The sequence below is a fragment of the Hyperolius riggenbachi genome, chromosome 6, assembly GCF_040937935.1.
Source record: "Hyperolius riggenbachi isolate aHypRig1 chromosome 6, aHypRig1.pri, whole genome shotgun sequence".
Taxonomy (NCBI): Eukaryota; Metazoa; Chordata; class Amphibia; order Anura; family Hyperoliidae; genus Hyperolius; species Hyperolius riggenbachi.
The window spans coordinates 316053772-316072267 of NC_090651.1; the positions used below are offsets into that span (position 1 = coordinate 316053772).

At 44.4% G+C, this 18496-nt stretch overlaps 1 protein-coding gene across 5 annotated transcripts in view; it reads right to left on the reverse strand.

Annotated features, from left to right (window-relative positions):
- Nucleotides 1-18496, reverse strand: part of CPT1C (carnitine palmitoyltransferase 1C) — a 103933-nt gene that overhangs the window by 61837 nt on the left and 23600 nt on the right. The gene's annotated exons all lie outside the window — the stretch shown is intronic.

Sequence of the window (18496 nt, forward strand, 5' to 3'; positions counted from 1 at the left end):
TGGGGGTTAAGGTGAGGCACTTACAGGAAATGAGGACATTAGGTGTGTGTGTGGGGGGGGGGGGGGGGGGGGGTGTCTTTTTAGGCACTTATCTGGGTTTAGGCACCTACAATAAGAGTTAGTGTTCACCCCCCAAAAAAAATTCCAGCCGGGTTGCATCAACTCAAAGTGCCAGAGCTGCAGTCACTCGAGCACGCTAAATAGGCAATAGCAGCGTTAGGGAAAGGTGAGCAATTTCTACCTGAAATATATGGACCATTTATCTAAGGTCTGCTTACTGAATAGGTGCTGGTTTACTGAACAGGAAGAAGCAAGAATTTGAACCCTGGTCTCCAGTGTAAGAGGCGGAGCCCTTAACAAGTGCACTATCCATCCTAAAAGGGGGGGGGGGGGGGGTTGTTAAAGCTAAAGTCTATTTAAAAAAAAAACACCAGATACTTACCTAAGGAGAGGGAGGGCTCTGGGTCCCAATGAGCCTTACCTCTCCCGCTGCCCTTTCAAATCCCCCGCCGCAAGGGACATTGGAAGTCTTCAGGATCCAAGTCCTCCCAAAGACAGGCAGCTCCACAATGCACACGCACAATCGCCCTCCCTCACGCACTCGCAGTATGGAGCGGTCCATCTTTGGGAGCGCTCGGGCTCCCCAAAAGACTTCCGAAGCTTGCAGAAGAGAGTAGTATTTGACTAATTTAGTTAAATACTGCTATGGGGAAGCCAGCGATGGAACGAGCATCGGGAGAGGAACGGGAAGGCTCTATAGTAATCAGAGCGTTCTCTCTCTCCCTAGGTAAGTATCTGGCTTTAAAAAAAACAAAAAAAAGGTTCCCATGGGGGTTAGGGATTTATAGAGGAGCATTCAAGTGAGAGTGGGTGCCGGGTACTGCACAATAATAAATGGTAATTTAAATTACCAATATTTTACAATTAGTGTCACCACCCAACCCATGGGGCGGAACCACAATACATGCTCCAATATCCGTGGCATGAGCCCGTCATAGTGTGCACCCAGCCTAACAGAGGTTCAAATCCTTCCAAACTCAAATCAAAATAAAAGAATCATTTGTCAAGATTTAAATGTCACAAAAGTACACAAAGTGCCCATACTGCTATCAAAGAAAATCAACATATCTACTAACATCCTTCAAATTCTCTTTGCACGTGTCTACAACACATAAAGAGAGGATCTCATTCAGTAACTGACATGTAGCACAGCTGGTAGGTACAAAAATCCAATTTTTCCAGCTTAACTTTGGTACAGGCAAAAACCTGTTTGCATAATGCAATGTTCTCAAACAAGCCCACACATCTCAGTGTTCTCCCCAGAAAGTTTTTACCAACCGGGTGGCATGAAAAAGTAGCTGGGTGGGGCAAGATAAGAGAATGCAGGGCCAGTGCTTCTGTGAGCAACTCTGCTTACAGCATAGGAGGAGGTGAGCCGATGACAGCCGGGTGCTCACCAAAACTAGCCGGCTAAGAGAGCATGGGGAGAACACTGCATCCAAACAATAAATGCACTCTGACAAGCGAGCTTCTGCATATACAGGTAGTCCCCGACTTATGAACAACCTGCCGATACGAACGGTATGGATTCCATGGGAACAAGTAAAAAAAAAAAAGAGAAACATTTTCAAATTGGACTTGTAGTTTTTGAGAAAATCAATTTAAAAAAAAATCAAAGATAAAATGGCTTTTTAAACTTGTATAAACAGGTACAAAGGGCAGAGGTGACGCAGAGGGGGACACTGGAGGCACAGGGGGGCACAGAGGAGGTACAGGGGACAGAGATGGCACAATGTTCCGACTTAAGAACAGATTCAGGTTAAGAACGAACCTACAGTCCCTATCTCCTTCATTAACCGGGGACTACCTGTACTGCTAAATATGCTGCTCGCAGTTTCAGAATTTACAATGTTATCCAATAGAAGTACAGATTGCCCAGCAAGCTCTAAACACACCTTCAGACCCACTGGAATGCAAGGATGTGTCAGCTTGTTAATAATCCAAGATGCATAGACTGTTTTGGATTGGTTGATCCTCATCAGTGCATGGCATAGATTAATATGGATCTATGGGGTAGGACTTAAAACAGATGTTTGCCTTAAAGAGAACCTGTACTGAGTAAAATTATTTAAAATAAACACATGAGGTAACTTCAAATGAACATTACATAGTTACCTTGCCCTCCATTCCTCTCAGAAGCTCACCATTTTCTTCTGACAATGATCCCTTCCAGTTCTGACAACATTTTGTCAGAACTGAAATATATCAGTTGCTGTCAGTTATTTATCAGTTGCTGTCAGTTACAGCTGAGAGGAGAACTGATGTGTCCATGTTTCCCTATGGCTCAAGTGGGCGATGTTACAGTTTAACTGTGTGCTGACCAGGAAGCTGTTATGGGGTAATGGCCATTTTCAAAATGGAGGACAGAGAATTCCATTGATCACAGTGGTCAGACAGGACACAGGAGAGGAGAAAGAGATTGAGGAGTAGACTACACGGGAGGTAAGTATGACTTGTGTATGGTTATTTTGACTTTTAATTTTCAGTACAGGTTTTCTTTAAAGAGAAACTCCGACCAAAAATTGAACTTTATCGCAATCAGTAGCTGATACCCCCTTTTACATGAGAAATCTATTCCTTTTCACAAACAGACCATCAAGGGGCGCTGTATGACTGATATTGTGGTGAAACTCCTCCCACAAGAGACCCCTCCCACAAGAAAAGTTCGAACTTTTTTTGGCAGTTTCCTGTCTGGGAACCTTGTTGCATTGTGGGAAATAGCTGTTACAGCTGTTTCCAACTGCCAAAAACCATGCAGCAGCTACATCACCTGCCAACACTAAGGCCCCGTTCACATCACAAACGCGGATGGCCATGTGTGCGGAACACAACGCGTACGAACGCACGCCATATGCGTTTGTGTGCGTTGCGTGGCTGATCCCATCACTGAAAAGTGAATGGGACAGCCACGCGTTTTTACAAAAAATGCGTGCAGCATGCGTACCCAGACCGCATAGGTCCGAAACGCATGCAGTGTGAACATCAGACAGTGCACTCTATGCACTGTCTGATGTCGTGCATGTCTGCCTCCTGCACACGTTTCCAAAGCGCGGCTGGAAACACGTGCAGTGTGAACGGGGCCTATAATGTTCACTGGAGTTCCTCTTTAAAACAGAAGGTATTTGCAATAATACTGGTTGGAGTATGCTTCTGAGTTGTGTCACAATGTATAACTGCTAAATATGCAAATCATCTCTTTGTTGTCCCTGATAGCTAAACACGCCTCCAGAACCGCTGGAATGCAATGATGACATCATCACAAGCTGAAAATGCATTCCAGTGGTTCTGGAGGTTTGTTTAGCTATGAGGGCCAACAAAGATGATTTGCATATTCAGCAGTGAGGCATTGTGGGACACCTCATATGGGAAATACCTTATGTTTTAAGAAGACAAATTTCTGTTTTCCAGTAGAAGTAATAGTACTGAAAAAGGATCTGTTCTGAGGGCAAAATAAAGCCCACCATAGCTGATCCTGTAAAATTTCATGACTAGTTCTAAACCTATAGCTATAATACTATTTTATATTTCCTTCAAAAAACATGCACAAAGATCAGGTGTTTGGAATTTCCTGATCTACTTACTGGCTTCAAATATTGACTCCAAGTACTATCACAAGGAGGATGTCACGTTAGCAGTATCTGTGTTTGCATCCGAGGAGGTTACAGTGAATTTATCTTGACCCGCAAACGAGAACGGACTGTCCTGACCACTTTTTAGAAGTTACTGTTTGTTATGTGACTCTCATGGTCATTCTATGATTTGACATGGGAACAAGTCCAAACTTTTGCTTCCAAAGTAAAATTGCCTTCAGGTCGATCTGTTCCAGGTATTCATCAGTGTGGATAACAATGTGCTGAGCTGAAGAAAGTTAAGTTGACACACATTATGCAACTGTGCTAGGTAAATGAGCCATACATTTCAGGCATTCATCGTTAGAGAAAGTTTTAGCAAAAATCTCGTCTGACTGCTGCAGCTGCTAGTTTTGTACAGGCTGATACAGTACAAAGCTATGGGAAACATTGATTACATGCTGCTGCAACCCTGTGGCCTCATCATCTGTACAGCCCGCTACTGTACAAAGCTATGGGAAACATCAATCATACACAGCTGCAACCCTGTGGCCTCACCATCTGTAAAGCCCAATACAGTACAAAGCTATGGGAAACATCGACCACACACTGCTGCTACCCTGTGGCCTCGCCAGATCCATCACACAAAAGAACAGATATGTCCATTCTACTGTCGATCGCTATGTAATGCAATATACAAATCGAAAATGTCAGAGTCTCAGTAGATTTAACTAGTTTCCACACTGCAGGCGGTATATCTACATCCGGTAGGACTTCATCTGAAAACCCAGGGATGTAGATATTAGTCTATCGCCACGGTTGCCGCTGTGCACGCTCCCGTTGTCTCCTGCGCACCATTCTTGTCGTGATTCGTTAGTATACAGATCAGTGAACACAGTTCCCGTTCACTGATCTAAGTGCCGGCGTTCAGCGACAAAAATCAATGTATTGCGTACACGTGTTACTTCCTGTAAAACAAGAATACCGTCTAAAGTTAGAGACACTCAGAGACGAGCTAAATTAAAGCTCTGATACATACCCGGGGCTTCCTCCGGCCCCATAAACACGTCTAAGCCCCATGTCGTCCTGCACTTGCGCGCGACGCACTTGATGGTGGCAAGGTGGAGAAGAATACACGTGGCCAGGGGCCGACTCCCAGTCGGACGAAAACAAAACTAACCCACAGCAGCGACCGCAGAACACTCGGGAAACGGAGAGGGCACAAGACAGCTGCATGGGGCTTGGGGAAGCCCCGGGTAAGTGAAAAACTTTTATCTGCCAGGGCTAAGGATCACTTTAAGTCCTTACCTACCCTCCCATAGTTACCCAAATAAAACCTTTAATTCAAAAGAAAATAAAAAAAAAAGTGACATAAAAAAAAACAAACTACACAAATTGTTAACGTAGGGACTAAACTTTCTTAATATGCATGTCTAAAGTGTACCTATATTACTTTTTTTAAGTGCTTGTAATTAGTGACTGGCACAAAGCTGAAAAAATACACCTTTATTTCCAAATAAAATATTGTCACCATACATTGTGATAGGGACATAATTTAATCAGTTTAATAACCGGCACAAATAGGCAAATAAAATATGTGGGTTTTACCGTATTTTTCGGACTATAAGACGCTCCAGACCATAAGACGCACCTAGGTTTAGAGGACAAAAGCCAGGGGGAAAAAATATTCTAAACCTGGTGAGTCTATGGTTCAGGGGCATCTTGTGGATGTTCTCACCCAAATTATTATTGCCCTCTTGTACTTCTTGTGTCCCCCTTGTACCTCTTGCGCCCCCGTGTCCTTTTCCGATCCCCCTTGTGTCTTCCTGTGTCCCCATCTGTCCACCTGTAGCCTCCTCACTTTGTGCCCGTGTGTCCTCAGCTTGTCACCCTGTGTCCTCAGCTTGTCACCGCCCCCGCAGTGTAATTAGCAGCATCCGTATAATCCAATTGCCCCCGCTGGGTAGTTGGTGGCAGCCATATGTAACCGCCCCCTGCAGTGTAATTAGCGGTATCAGTATAATCCAATTAGGCGCCCACTTTGAAGTTAGTGGCCGCCATGTATAACCTGCCGGCTTTTCATGTCGCGTCATTACAGGTGGCCGGCACTAGGGGGAAGAATGACGGATAGGAGAGGTCTCTGAGCAGCCCGGACTTTTAGGATCGGGCGAGACATGGCCACTAATTACACAGCGGGAGACAATGGAATATGCTGATGCGGCGAATACACTGCGGGGACTATCAGGTTATACATGGCTGCCACTAACTTCAAAGTGGGCGCCTAATTGGATTATACGGATACCGCTAATTACACTGCGGGGGGTGGTTACATATGGCTGCCACTAACTACACAGTGCCGGGGAGATCAGATTATAGATACTGCCGCTAATTACAGGGGAGGAGGGCAGGCGGAGTAAAACAGAATGACAAAGAGTGGACATAGGGACTGCACAGGGAGTCCCCGACATTGCGGCGAAGCGGCGGTTCGTATTGGCGGGCGTTCGTAAGTCGGGGACTCCCTGTATTCGGACCATAAGATGCAGTGACTTCCCCCCCCACTTTTGGGGAAGAAAAAGTGCGTCTTATAGTCCGAAAAATACGGTAATTATGGTAGTATGTATTATTTTAAAACTATAATGGCTGAAAACTGAGAAAAAAAATTATTTTTAAATTTTTTTCCTTATTTTTCCTGTTACAATGCATTTAGATTAAAATAATTCTTAGCGTGATGCACTACCCAAAGAAAGCCTAATTGGTGGCAGAAAAAACAAGATATAGATCATTTTGTTGTGATTAATAGTGATAGTGAAGTTATTGGTGAAAGAAAGGGAGGAGCGATAAAATGTGAAAATTACTCTGGTCCTGAAGGCGAAAAAGAAAACTCAGTTGTTAACTAGTTAAATTCAATAATTATAGTTTCACTGAAAATAACTACTGCTATGGACACCTTTAGACAGTACACAGAATATAGACACTGAGAGCCCAATATAGTGTAGTATGTACTGGCATATGGATATGACAAGTATCTATTGATACTCACAAATGTGGGTTACCGTCCAGGTAACCACTATATCAGCAGGTGAGGAGATTAAACCTGTCCCCACTCAGGATTAAAAGAAGTCGCTCTCTGTAGAAAGGAAATAAGAGGCAACACCCGTCCACCAAGAGTGGACTAAGGAACTGTAGAGGCAGACAGCGCCAGAGGGATAAAATATTCTAAAACATCCAAAATGAGAGGAGGCAGAGGTGGACTTACCTCCTCCAAGCAGACGCACACGAGTGTTGTGTATATTCAAAACAACAAAAATGAATTTATATACTCCAGAAAGTGCAACGCGTTTCGTGGGCATCTCCAGCTTCATCAGACAATAGAAACTGAGCATAAAACTCAAATAGGTCTGGTGCAAAGCTCAGCGCCTCTGTCAAGGTACAAGTACTGATAAAACTGTCTAAATAGCTGTAGCTGGCCATAAAGCAGTTCAGACACAAATGTGCCTCTAATACCCAGTATGCACACAGTACTGCAAAGCTGGTTTATGTCTGCGCATGTTTGTCACCGTAGGTAGAATATTTTGACGGCGCACGTGTTTATTTTTTTTGTGGCACACACGGCTGCCGAATGCTGTGCTCTGTGAAAGCTGGCTGTACACGCATTCGTTTTTTTATGGCAGATTCCACCATGATCGAATCTGCCAGTTATCTGTGATGCAACTAGCCACATCAACAGTTATTTCGATCCATTTGTGCGGTATGTGGGCGCAACCGCAAGCAATAGGCTCAAACTTCAAAGAGTCACCAACTCTGCGGAGAGGATCATAGGGTCATCCCTGCCATTGTTGGACCTCATACATGCCTCCAGAACGAAGTCAAGGGCAAACAGGATTTTAAACGACCCCTCCCACCCTGGCAGGCGCTACTTCAACTGCCTCCCCTCAGGTTCATCCCCACCACAACCACCTGGCACAGGAACTCATTCTTCCCCCAGGCTTTCCTTCTCCTGAACTCTAGCCTCTGCAATATCCCCCTCTGCACCTGACTGGGTCGGCGGCTGCTGTTGTGGGAACCCCAGGAGGCCAGCTTGAAGAGGAGCTGAGGGACACATGGGCTTCCAGGGGCTGCAGGAAGCCCCAGGTAAGTAAATCTGATTTTTTTTTTTTTTATATTTTCCAGATGTTTCCTTTAAAGAGAGTCTGAAGCCAGATTAAAAATGGCTTTTTAGCTTATATTCAGCAGGGGCATGTTTGCCCCTGCTAAAACGCCGCTATCCCGCAGCATAACGAGGGGTCTTTACCCCCCAAATCCCCCCTGCAAAATCCACGACTTTCTTGGCTGTGGATTTTGCTGTCCTGTGTGCTTCCGTGTGAGGCAGGGCTATGAGCTGCAGCCCTGCCTCACACGGAAGACCCCTCGTTATGCCGCAGGATAGCAGCATTTTAGCAGGGGCAAACACGCCCCTGCTGAATATAAGCTAAAAAGCCATTTTAAATCTGGCTTCAGACTCTCTTTAAGTCAGGCGTGTGTACGAGGCTTTGATGTTTGTGGTTTTCTGCAAACAAGCACTGTTGGGGGTACTCGAGGAACTGAGTTGAGAGGCCCTGGTTTAGAGGGTCCCTTCGCAGCACAGGAGGGGCAAGACAACTGCAGAAGTCTCTGGACTATTCAGAGGCTTTTCACATTGAGGTAAGTAACTTTTTTTTTTTTTTTTTGAATAACTTCAGATTTACTTTAAAACTGCATACACATGTATGCTGGTTCCTGGAAGCAGTCAGTAGGGGCTGTCTCAGCCGAGAATCTAGTGTGTGTACAGTTATACCCTAACCCCACATCGCTGCGTTGCTACTCGACCTTCGGCAGCAGATAGATTTGGCCAAGGCTGATCTTTCCCTCTCCCTCTCTGCTCCGTTGGCCCTCCTCCCCTCTCCATAGCAACAGCCTGTACAGAACTCGGTTAAAAGGATCAAGCCCCGATCCCTGCCAGGGGACATTCACCCCCCTAACCTCCTTCTCACCATATCAACCAAGTCTTCAAGCAGAGACTCCCAGGGCTCCACGCTGCCATATTCTCTGCACTCCATTCTCTTTTACCTGCACATTTTGGATTGCACAACATCAGAGGGTCTAGATAGTATTTAAAAAGTTAAAAGTCGTCTTTGCCTTTTTAATATTGGCCCACTCATTTTATCCGTCTTTACAAGCCTGTTAGCTGTCCAAATGTCAGCTTGTACTTCAACCCCTCCTGTCCACACAGGCATCATCAGCCTGTGACTATTAAGCTGGTGTTTTATAAAACAAAAGCATAATATTTACAGTCACTGCTTTTACTCTATTCCCTTTCAAGTTGTATTCAGTAACAAAGGAGTACAATTACATCACTTGGTTTCCGTAGCTGCGGAGATGCTCTTCTCTCTATCTTCTGCCACAGCTTAGCAGAGACTTGGCACACACACACGGCTCCTCTGCCACGGCTGCCAGTACAGAGCCAGTTCCTGAATGGGCTTCTGGCTACAGATGGAGAAGGAAGAGGAGGGCGGAGCAAGAGCTACGGGAAGTTATGTAAACTGATTTGTCATGGAGTAATGATAGGAGTAAGAATAGGATTGGCTGATGCCGCAGTAATACGTATAGATGAGGCAACAAGTGATCTGACAAACTTGTAAACTGAAGGATGCTGTAACTAATGAGAAGGACAAAACCAATCATGTAAGAACAGTGTGTTATCAATGAAGGCATAACATTAAGTAGCCCATCTATAAAAGTTGCAATCTATTGCATACGGGCGACTGCCAGCGTCCGTGCACGTCATTTAACGCCATGAGCCTCCATGTCACCACATTGAGATGAATAGCATCGGTCATCACACCGACTTTACCATCGGTTGTGCAAGTGCTGCGGTCTATCGATTTTTCAGAGACTTCTAGCGGTTGGTCTTATGTAACCCCTTAGGGGCTCAAACATGACGATGAACCAACGGGAAACAATACGAAACACTTTTCTGCTTGGTAGCAGAAAAAGTGTTTAACATCAGCAAAAAAAATCGCCCGTGTGAACCGGAACTAAAAGGTGGACACATCTAAAATTGTTTCTGATCTAAGGAACTTGTCAAATAAATGGAGATGTGGATTGCCATCTTAATGTAATTACTGTAGTTGAATAGTAATCATCACTGCCATGATTAAGCAGATTGATCATTTATAAACATGGTGAATTATCTGCTGGCAAACAGAAACAATGATGTTCCCAGTTCCCCATCAACAGGTCTCAAATACGCTCTAAAGTCCCATCTACACGATATGATACTTTGTGTGATTCGATTACGATTCTATTTATGATCCAATTAAATCCGACACGTCCGACCGGGATTCGATTCGATTCAAGTTGCCATTGTTTTGCAATGGCAAATGGAATTGAATCCCGATCGGACATGTCGGATTTAATCGGATCGTAAATAGAATCGCAATCGAAACACACAAAGAATCGTATAGTGTAGATTGGGCTTAAAAATCAATCTACCTACATATCTATCTTTCTATCTATCTATCTGTCTGTCTGTCTGTCTATCCACACACACAAATATTATATGCAATCATTTAAAAGCAATACAAATGAAATGTAAAAGGACAGACCTGAATAGTCAGGATTTCTATACTTCCTGACAACACAGCTGTAGTAAAATGTAGTGTGCTTGTAAACTGGGGCAGAGGTCATTGCATTATCTACATTCCTGCTGAGGACCAGAGAGCAGACACATGCCTTCTGTTCAAACCTCAAGTTTAACCAACATGTACTAGCTGACAAAACTCAGCATGCAGCCAGCATACTTCTGTAATAGTCAATAAACCACTAACAGCGTGATATAAGCGCACAGCTATGCAGGCAGTGGGTAGTGCACATTTCTTAAACACTCACTAGAGTAGGTATCTAGACTCAATATTTCAATTCAAAGAAAATTCAAAACCAAGAAGTCAACCTCTTAGGCCTTGTTCACACTTCTCAGTGCAGGGGGCTGTGCGATCAGAACATAACGTCCGTGATCACACGCCATCTGCACTGCTAATCTCATTGACTACAGTGAATGGGTCAGTGTTGCACTTTGCTGAAAAATGTGTGCATCGCCCACCACACCGCTGCGCAGTGCATATAGTCTAAACATCGGAGACAGAGCCAGGCAAGACCAAGAGGTGGGCCTGCCAGAGGAGGGGGTTACACAAAATATAGTCTGGGCAAGTGTGGGCCACCAGTTGGACAGCACTGTCCTACGGTATCCCATCCTGTATACCATACTAAACTGAATTTTAAAATCTTAAAAGCAAAACTTGTGCACATATGGGCGTCAGAAGGAAGCACAGATGCTATAACAGTTTGATAATAATCAGGACCTGTCCTCTTGAGGAATTGAGTGTGATATATTTACCACACCCAGTCAGGACATCTTCATTCCTGGAGGTGCTCGAACCCAGACTGAAAGCCCACCCATCTAGTCTGGCGTTTCTGGAGACATTGCTTTTTCCTCCGTGACCCCACAGCTACATTCAGAGAAAACCGGTAGAACAAGCTTACTGTGCTGTCCCAGCTGCTACACTGTTTGGCCAGCAGTGTGTAGATGCGCCATGAGGGAGGACACCATTGCTGGGGGACGCTGCCCTAAAGCTCGGCCAAAAGAATCTTCTCACACTGATGAGCTTTGGAGAAGAAAGGTTTTTCATTCTGATAACAGATCTTTCTTGCAGCAGATCATGCAGTATTTAGGAGTACCTGTGGAAAGTATAGAGGTGGCAACACTTATCTACAAATATTTCTGACCTTAGATACTTTTCTGTTCTATACTGCTTGATGTACTGGAGCAGTGACCTGCAGCTATATGCTTTTACTAAGCTGCTAATGCATTGAAGTGGGTGGAGAATTTATGTTGCTATAAATAAAGCATCTACATGTAAGTCCAGAAACACGTACTGACAGTCCAGGGTGACACCGGACAAAGCCTACAGCATAAGGTTAAAAAAAATGACAAAGATATCAATGCAGAGCTGCATGAGGCTGGGGAAGGACTGTCCTTTGTTTATAGACACTCTCCTTTTACCAGCACTGCCTAGTGATGGTCAAAATATGATTAATATGAGTCCAGATTAAGCTAAGTACTCACCTCACGATGCAGGGAGATGGATCCAGCGACGTCTCGCCCGACGACGAGCACTACCCCGATTCATCTTCCGGCTAGTGGGCATGCATGATGTTACACGGGCGCGACGAGACTCCAAGCAATCATGGTACTTAGCGGGCAGTCGTCAGGGATCTTAAAGATCTGATGTGACGGTCGTTATTGCTGCACGCCGCTAAGCGATGTTCGCGTACTCGTACCCACACCGCGAGATCACGTAAATGACCGCTCATCTGGAAAATCGTTGGAAATATCGCTAGGTGGGTATGGGCCTTTAGCGAATCTAATCTTTTAGTAGCTGGTCCATTTAACAAGTACAGCCACAGATCACCAATAGTGGAATCAGGCCACAGATATATCAGTAAACTTGAGCAGCACAGGGGTAGGAGATGGGAGGGCTTAGGGAGTTACGTGGAAGTTGTTAAACCAGCAGGGGCAACCATACAGCCCTACACCCAGCACAAGTGGATACAACAGAAAACTGCTGTCAGACAGAAAGCCTGGGAATCTTTCAATCTCTCAGCAAGAAAAATGGTAATGCAATATAATTGCACCATTAAGCAAGGGTTGTTTTGGTATCAATTTAGGAATAAAGATACGATCTATCTGAACACAAGTGCTAAGCCCTGATGAGCTGCACCACATGACTTTCCCATGTAGAATACTGTATAAGCTTTAAGGGTGTGTACACTGTTAAATGTGGGCAATTAGTGACAGTATCCTCCCAGTGTTCTCAAAACCCTTCCTTATGTTTTACAAAGGCCTCCTTCCTCATAGCTTAAAGGACAACTGTAGGGAGGCTGCCATGTTTTTTTTTTCCTTTTGTGCAATACCAGTTGCCTGGCTGTCCTGCTGATCCTCTGCCACTAATGCCGGGAATACACGGTAAAAGATTCTGAGACATTTAGATGGCTCAATAGATCATTTCCAACACATCTGATCTCCCCCCCTCCCCCCCCCGATCATTTCCGCGCTCGATTCTGCATGGGGGACAATGGAAAAAGATAAGAAAAACGAGTGGAAGATGAGAATCGCCCGCAGAATCAAGCGTCAAAAACAATCTGGCGTGGAATCGAGCTCCAGAATCTTACCGTGTATTCCCAGCATTATACTTTTATCCATAGACCCTGAACAAGCATGCACCAGACCAGGTGTTTCCGACATTGTCAGATCTGACCAGATTAGCTGCATGCTTGTTTCTAGTGTTATTCACACACTACTGCATCCAAATAGATCAGCAGGACTACTAGGCAACTGGTATTGAATAAATATGGCATCCTCTATAAACCTCTTGCTGCAGTTGTCCACTTTGAAAATTGTCTACAGTTGACAACTTAAAGCGGAATATAACCCTGCATTTCCACTTTGCTCTAAAACATTATTTACAGCATATTATATGCAACCAGCAGTTGGATGCGGAAGTGTCTAAATAACACCAGAAACAAGCATGCAGCTAATCTTGTCAGATCTGACAGTAATGTCAGAAACACCTGATCTGCTGCATGCTTGTTCAGGGGCAATGGCTAAATGTATTAGAGATAGAGGATCAGCAGGATAGCCAGACAACTGGTATTGCTTAAACGGAAACAAATATACTTTAAAAAAAAAAAATAAGTACAAAAAAAAAAAAAAATAAGTACAGATGTATATCTCGGAGAAGATAAATGAATAAAGTAAATGTCTTCAATTTCTTATTTAAAGAGAATCTGTATTGTTAAAATCGCACAAAAGTAAACATACCAGTGCGTTAGGGGACATCTCCTATTACCCTCTGTCACAATTTTGCCGCTCCTCGCCGCATTAAAAGTGGTTAAAAACAGTTTCAAAAAGTTTGTTTATAAACAAACAAAATGGCCACCAAAACAGGAAGTAGGTTGATGTACAGTATGTCCACACATAGAAAATACATTCATATTTTTTCCGTGGGATGCCATACTCCTGCCACATCTCCCCGCAACGCCCAAAAAATGACAATCATGTCACCCTAAGGCAAAGTGCGCTGACAGGGTCGTTTGCATAGTGCTGCCCCCAGGTCAGTGACATACTCCCTTTGCTCTGCGCATGTGCGCCGCTTCACACTGCGCTCTGTCGTTTACACTATGTGCGTCGCCCATAGACTTTCATTACCCCAAGCATCATGAGTTAAGTGCGGTGCTTGCAGTAATGCGCTGTTGCTCTTGTGTTGGCTTGGATACCTCCGACGCACTGCAAGGGACACAAATATATATGCAATTAAATTTTTTCTCCTAGGTGGCATTATCACTCATAGCTTAAAGGACAACTGTAGGGAGGCTGCCATGTTTTTTTTTTTCCTTTTGTGCAATACCAGTTGCCTGGCTGTCCTGCTGATCCTCTGCCACTAATGCCGGGAATACACGGTAAAAGATTCTGAGACATTTAGATGGCTCAATAGATAATTTCCGACACATCTGATCTCCCCCCCCGATCATTTCCGCGCTCGATTCTGCATGGGGGACAATGGAAAAAGATAAGAAAAACGAGTGGAAGATGAGAATCGCCCGCAGAATCAAGCACTTGTAAAGTGCTAAAGACAACTTTACTTACGGTAACGTCTTTTCCAGTAGTCAGAAGGACAGCACCCCTGGATGAGACCTGTCTCCCTCCCCACCGTGGACAGGAACTGCAAGATAAAAGATTTGCATAACAGATAGGCAGCAGTATAAGTAAGAGTAACCTACCCTAAAGCCTCAGTTAATACAATAGATGACACGGACCATAGCCCATTACTTACATGATAGTTACTCCACCCAAGAAAGGGCGGGTTGCAGGGGTGCTGTCCTTCTGACTACTGGAAAAGACGTTACCGTAAGTAAAGTTGTCTTTCCCAGAACGTCATTGGACAGCACCCCTGGATGCGACGATATACAAGATATTAGTCTTAGGGAGGGACCACTGCCTGCAACACCTTCCTTCCAAAAGAAAGGTCTGTTCCCGCCGATACATTCAGGCGATAGTGTTTTACAAAGGTATTCTGATTCGACCAGGTAGCAGCTCTGCAGATCTGATCTATAGAAGCCCCTGCCCTCTCTGCCCAGGAAGTTGATATTCCTCTTGTGGAATGTGCTTTGATGGGACATTTCAACTGTTTCCCCTGCGTCTGATATGCTGAAGTAATTGTCTGCTTTATCCATCGTGCCAATGTTGCCTTTGAAGCCTTGTTTCCTCTGAATTTTCCGGCAAATAGAGTAAACATAGTCTCTGTTTTCCTCCAGTGAGCTGTTCTATTCAGGTAATGTAACAGGCATCTCCTGACATCGAGACAATGCAATTTCTTCTCCTTATCATTGATAGGATTCTCACAGAAGGAAGGTAAGAAAATTTCCTGATTCCTGTGGAAAGAGGAGACTACCTTTGGTAGAAAAGCCGCATCAGGGCGAAGCGTAATCCTATCTTCCGAGATGATACAGTAAGGTTCTTTAATTGATAATGACTGAAGCTCACTTATTCTTCTAGCTGACGTAATTGCCAATAGGAAGGCTGTCTTTAAAGTAAGGAATTTGTCTGAAATTTCCGTTAAAGGTTCAAAAGGGGACTCACATAACCCCTGTAATACAGTATTTAAGTCCCAAGCAGGAACTCTGCTTCTTATTATAGGTTTTAGTCTTTTTAAGGCTTGAAAAAACCGTATCACTAAATCTTCCTGAGCAAGACGTTTTTCTAGATAAACACTGATGGCGGACACCTGAACCTTAAAGGGATACTGTAGGGGGGTCAGGGGAAAATGAGTTGAACTTACCCGGGGCTTCTAACGGTCCCCCGCAGACATCCTGTGTTGGCGCAGCCACTCACCGATGCTCCGGCCCCGCCTCCGGTTCACTTCTGGAATTACAGACTTTAAAGTCAGAAAACCACTGCGCCTGCGTTGCCGTGTCCTTGATCCCGCTGATGTCATCAAGAGCGCACAGCGCAGGCCCAGTATGGTCTGTGTCTGCGCAGTACACTTCTGGTGACATCAGCGGGAGCGAGGACACGGCAACACAGGCACAGTGGTTTTCTGACTTTAAAGTCAGAAATTCCAGAAGTGAACTGGAGGCGGGGCCGGAGCATCGGTGAGTGGCTGCGCCAACACAGGATGTACTCGGGGAACCATTGGAAGCCCTGGGTAAGTTCAGCTCATTTTCTCCCGACCCCCCTACAGTATCCCTTTAAGTGTACTTATACTTAGGCCTTTCTTATATCCGCATTGCAGGAATTCCAAAACTGATGTAAGCGAATCCCTGTCACAAGATCTTTCTAAACACCACTCACTAAATACCCTCCAGGCTTTTTGATATATTGTACGCGTAACTTTCTTCCTACTCTGTATCAAAGTCTCTGATAGGCCATCTGAGAACCCTTTTGCTTTTAGCATGCCCCATTCAAGTTCCAAGCTGAAAGGTGTAGTCTTGCCAGATCCGGATGCTGGACTGGACCCTGCGATATTAGGTGTGGAAGAAGAGGAAAAACAATTGGATCTGAAACTGCTAATTTTTTCAGATATGTGAACCATGGCCTCTTCGGCCAAAGTGGAGCTATTAGGATTACTCGGGCCTGATCCTGGACAATCTTCTTTATCACTCTTGATAAAAGTGGTATTGGCGGAAAGGCATACATCCTTGCAATCCCCCAATCCACCGTAAAGGCGTCCAACTTCCATGGGAGATCCTTTGGAAACAGAGCACAGAACTGATGACACTTTGCATTTCCCCTTCTTGCAAAAAGGTCTACTTCGGGATATCCCCACTGTAATGCCACCTGGTGGAATATCTCCTGATCCAGAGACCACTCGTTCGGATCCAGTTTTTTTCTGCTTAGGTAATCTGCCACCTGGTTCGATGTACCCTTCAAGTGTATTGCTGTTAGAGATCTGAGATTCTTTTCTGCCCAAAAAAGGATTCTCGCTGTCGTTTCCCATAAGCTTTGACTCCTCGTGCCTCCCTGCCTGTTTAAGAAGGCTACCACACTCCTGTTGTCTGTCTCTATTTTGACATGGCAGTCTGTGATCTGATGGTTGAAATGACACAATGCTTGCCATACTGCTTCCAGTTCTCTGCTGTTTGAAGATTGTGACCTCTGCAACACTCCATTTCCCCTGAGCTGGTTGAGAGTTGAAGTGGGCTCCCCAACCCCACAAGCTGGCATCGGTTGTAATTGTAACTTGTTGTGGATAATTCCACAGACGACCTGGGGAAAGGTGTACTGCTTTCTGCCACCACAGAAGAGAGGCCTTTATATTCTGTGGAATGATGAGCTTTTTGTCTAGAGACGCTAGAGACCTGTTCCATGACCTTAGAATCCACGACTGGAGAAATCTTGAGTGGAACTGGCCCCATTGTACTGCCGGGAAGGAGGAAGTCAGAATGCCTAGCACTGCCATAGCTTTCCTTAAAGATATGCTCCTTGATTTCTGAAAAGACAAAACATTATTACAAATAGTATTGATCTTCCTATCAGGTAAAAACAATCTTTCTTCTCTGGTGGAAATACAGAAACCCAGGAATTCTAGTCGCTGAGAAGGGTTTAGGGAAGATTTATTCCAATTAATTATCCACCCTAAGTCCTGGAGAAGGCATACAGTTTTAGAAAGCTGAGAACTAACAGAGCTGGCGGAAGCACCCCATAATAGGAAATCGTCTAGGTAACCAACAATATTAACCCCCTCTAACCTAAGAAGGGCTAAAATTTTAGCTGTAACCTTAGTAAATAACCATGGAGCTGAAGATAATCCAAAAGGTAAGGCAATAAATTGAAAGTGTCTTACCTTCCCTTCCATCCACACGGCAAACCTCAGATACTGTTGAGAAGAGAGGTGGATTGGTAGATGTAGGTAAGCATCCTTTAAGTCTATGGTTGCTAAATAATCGTTGCTCTGTAAGAGATGAATCACAGATCGAATGTTGTCCATTCTGAACTTTCTGTATTTTACAATTAGATTCAGAGTCTTTAGATTTAGAATAAATCGATAATCTCCCTGAGGTTTTTTTACCAGAAAGACTGGGGAGTAAAACCCCTGTTCCCTTTGAACTCTTGGAACCTCTCGTATTACTCTTTTTTGAAGGAGTGACCTCACTTCTGCTTGGAGTGCAATTCTTATGGATTGATTTCTTGGGCAAGGAGTTAGGACAAAGTTGTGAGGGGGGGGGGGGGGTTGAGTGAATTCTATTCTGTAACCTTCTAGCACGATATTTAGTAGCCACTGGTTCTGAAGAAGTTGTTGCCATTTTTCGAAAAAATGTGACACTCTCCCCCCCCACCGGAATGATGGCGTCATTGTTTGTCTGTCTTTTTGGCACTAGTGGTGCCAAAACGCGGTTTTTGTTGTCTATAAGGGGCCCATCTCTTATTTCTGGAAGACTTGTTTTCCGGCTCATTTTTTGAGGGGGCCCGAAATGGCCGTCTATTCTGAAATGGCCGCTTCCTAGGAAAATTTTTCTTACTGTCTGCTGTACGATCTAGAGTGTCATCCAATCTAGACCCAAACAAAAGCTTTCCTTCACAAGGGATACCACAAAGTTTAGATTTGGACGAGATATCTCCGTTCCAGGTCTTAACCCATACACCCCTTCTAGCAGAGTTAACTAACGCTGTGGTCCTAGCAGTCAGCTTTACGGTATCATCCGACGCATCAACCATATAATTAGATGCATTCATAATTTTTGGGAAGTCCCCGAGTATTTCTTCTCTAGAGGCTCCATTAGCGATTTTAAATTGT